Source organism: Saccopteryx leptura, chromosome 2 (assembly GCF_036850995.1).
Source record: "Saccopteryx leptura isolate mSacLep1 chromosome 2, mSacLep1_pri_phased_curated, whole genome shotgun sequence".
Classification (NCBI taxonomy): Eukaryota; Metazoa; Chordata; class Mammalia; order Chiroptera; family Emballonuridae; genus Saccopteryx; species Saccopteryx leptura.
In genome coordinates this window covers 379,272,499-379,276,278 of record NC_089504.1, presented here as the reverse complement: position 1 = coordinate 379,276,278, position 3,780 = coordinate 379,272,499, and the positions used below count along the sequence as shown (strand labels likewise).

At 38.9% G+C, this 3,780-nt stretch overlaps 1 pseudogene; it reads left to right on the top strand.

Moving 5' to 3' along the window:
• The first annotated feature begins 470 nt into the window (after nucleotides 1-470).
• On the top strand, nucleotides 471-2,018 carry LOC136392457 (small ribosomal subunit protein mS35 pseudogene; annotated as a pseudogene).
• The last annotated feature ends 1,762 nt before the right edge of the window (nucleotides 2,019-3,780 follow it).

Below are 3,780 nucleotides of genomic sequence, written 5' to 3'. Positions count from 1 at the left end.
TCCTTTCTTCCTTTGTCCTTTTGTCTAGTTAGCTCAGACAATTTTGCCAAACTCTCTGGGCATTTAGTTGCTTCCTTCCTTATGCGTGCCAAAGCACCTTGTACTTGCTCTCATTAGGCACCTAAATGAATGATTAAATGCCTGGCACACTGATTTTTGCACATCTGTCCCACCCACTTAGATAGGAGTTCTCTGAGTACAAAGACTATGCCACAATTAGATTTCAGGAAGCCCAACGCTTAGCACAGTGCCAAAGTCAGAAGGTTGGTGACTAAGAGCACGTGAGTAGATATATTGGGCATATACAGGCCAAGGATTAAAATGCAAATGGTACACTCTTTTCTCCCCACACACAAATACTTTTCCTTCTAGTTTCCCTCCCAGACCCTGAAAAACAGTAGTGTATATTAGCAAGAACATTTCTCTTTGAGTTAGAACTCCCAGATTCTAGACCAGCTCTGTCATTGGCAATGTATGAGATCTGGATTGAACCTCCAAAAGTTGGTCAGCACATGTTCAATATTGTTAATGCGGTGAACTTCTGACAAAACATGTTGCGTGTGTGACCTTATTTTTGTCTTGAGATAGATACTAATATTATGTACCCTGGACTGATTAAGAATCTGAGTAACTCAAGCCCATGTTTGATGTTGCCTCCCTTCATCCAGGTTATTGAGGGTCAAAATGAGACATTGTATGTAACGGAGCCTGTAACTGTTGAGAGCTAGATAAACACGTCATCACAATTATGGAAAGCAATGGATGCATCTAAGTGTAATCAATGCTTTGGGATTATAGCAAAAAATAAGAAATAAAGATCTTACAAGATGATAGTCCAGCCACATACCTGAATTAAGAAGACAGCTGAAGTGCATCCCCAAAATCAGAGCTATATTGTAAAATCATTGGTTAAAAAATGCACGCAGAGTGTCCAACCTCCTCTCATTTTGCAGAAGAAAACTAATGTCCAAAGCTCCAGAGAGCCACACAGCTGATTTGTAAATAGGTCAGGACTCCTGAATCAACACTACACTGTGTTTCAGACCACCTTGTAGAAACAATACGCAGAGGTCTGCTGTCACAGTGGCCTTCTCATTCTCTGTGTGGCTGGCCTGACAGCTCAGGGCCAGGATTGGGTGTGCCTTTTCCACTGCTTGCCTCTGGCCACTGTTGCCTGGAGACCAAGCTGATGTACAACAGGAAAAAAATATAAAAACATCCAAATTTGAAATGCCAGTGAGAAAAAAGACACTATCTTCCAAGACATAGAAAACAGCTGTTGACCAGAACTGGCCTAGAGTTTATCCTGTGGTAGCATCATGTAAACCCTCCCTCTTCCTGCTAGAATGAGTTATCCGGTAAAAATAGGGGTGTCCATGGCAAAAGAAGGAAATCTAGAACTCTTAAACATCCTCAGTTTTCTGCATTTGACTGCTGTCACAATTATAAAGTACCATGAAGCTCTTAAAGACTTTTGCACTCGATAGTGATGAAAAATGCAAGAAGCATTTTCCAATAGAAATTGACACAGCTGATTGTGTTTCATTGGGACCATCTCTTCAAAAGCCTTCAGCACAAGTAGTAACCTTAGGGTTAAACTTTCCAGTTGGAATTTAGATCATCATGCAAAGAAGAAACTTCTTAAACCCGTAGAAGAACAATACTGCAAGACCACAGATGTGCTTTCCTTCAGAGAAGACAAGCGCCCTTTAAAGAAGCAGAATTATAATTATGCACTGTATCTGCTAACAGTTTTATACCATAGGTCTTGGAAGACTGATGAATGGGAGAAAAATAAGGCTGATGAAGACAAAGAAGAGTATATATGGACAAATAGCTTCTCAGAAAAAAAAATCCTGGAAACACTTCTCCAAAGGAAAGCCACAGAGGAAAACCTAAAAGTAAATCGGGAATAGCTCCTGGGTAATAAACAAGTTGAAGATTAGAACAAATCTGTGGTTAGTCTTAAGAATGGGGGGGGGGGGGACAATAAAAACACCTTTTCTAGGTACAGATAGTGGAGAGACTACTAAAACGTGAATTATGTAGAAAAATATGCTTGGTTTATTATATCTATCATCTATGTGTAATTGTTATCTAGTTTGATATATGTTGAAAATGTTAAAAAAGAAAAGACATGGTTTTACTTCAGCAAAACAGTGGTAACAAAAATTATTTCTTTCATGCTAATGAACAATGGCAATGATTATTTCCAAATTTTCTTATTTATACTTTGGGGAAATAAAACTAATTAGATCTCTGTGATTTCTTCTGGTTCTAAAGTGATCTGATTTTAGTTTTGCCCATCACAACTTAGAATTTAAATATATAATAAATTAATATGTATTATATATAGATATTTTGTCACCTGCTACATTTGTTTCCCTGCACGTTAGCACGTACTGGATGCTTCTGCATTATCATTTAGGTTATTTGAGAAGCTAGGCCCAGAATCCAGTCCCCCGACTGTGGTTCAATGTTTCGATTTACATATCTGCTAGCTAACCAACGCATTTTTGCAAATGATTATTCTTACAGAAAGAGGTTCTGGGGAATATTTTCTAACCTAAAATGTTGGTTCCATTCCTCTGTTTTGGGGTCATTTTATGTTGAGTCAATTCTGTTTAGTGTCTTATTTTCTATTTCATTTTATTTAGCTGTCAATTCAATATTTTATTTATTCTTTTTCTTTTTATATTTTCTTCTTTTTCCAAGTGAGAGGAAGGGAGACAGAGAGACAGACTCCTGCATGCTCCCCAACCGGGACCACCCAGCCACCCCTGTGTAGGATGGATGCTCTGCCCATCTGGGGCCATGCTTGCAACCAAGCTATTTTTAGCACCTGAGGTGGAGGATCCACAGAGCCATCCTCAGTGTCAGGGGTTGATGGGCTCAAACCAATAAAGCTACAGCTTTGGGAGTAGAAGAGAGAGAGAGAGAGAGAGAGAGAGCAGGGAGAGGGGGAGAAGTGGAAAAGCAGATGGTCGCTTCTCCTGTGTGGCATGACAAGGAATTGAACCCAGGATATCTACAAGCCAGGCCAATGCCCTACCACTAAGCCAACTGGCCAGAACCTACGGTAATTAAGTATTTTTAAGTGTATCTGTAAGTCATTTCTTACCACTTTTAAATGTGGCTGCAAGTGATTAATTTAAAATCAAAATAAAGGACTTATTGTTTTTGTTTTTTTAAAGAAAGGGAATATGCTGTTTAAGAATTGGGCTGATATCGATCCCCAGACAGGGCGTATTGGAACAGCTAGATGTTCCTGTCTCTCTGTGTCTCTCTTCCTGTCTTTCTCTTAAAAAAAAAATAAAGAAAAAATAAATAAAAGAAAAAAAAAGAATTGGACTGATATATCTGAGTGCTTCCATTAGGGAGCATCTGCATATAGCAGAGCCAACATTAAACTCACAACCTGCCCCTGACGTCTCTCCTGGTATGTATCTTTAATTACCATGCCTGTCTTCACAAGCCCTCCAAGTACTATCATATTCAACACAGTCAACATGTGAAAACTGGAAACACCATTTATCCGGGAAACTGAGCTTAATAAGAAGCATTAGGATATACCACAAAAAGTAAAGGCATTTGAACCAAGCAGATGTGAGTGGAAATCCTAATTTATCACTTACTGGCTCTTTGGTAATTGAGTAAAACCAGTTTTCTGAGCGTGGGTTTTTCTTTCCTCTAAAGTGAACAAAGTGATTCTTTATTCTTGAGGGAATAAAATCTTTGCCTCTGTGTTCAATAGACGTTGGCTTCTCTTCATTAAGGAGC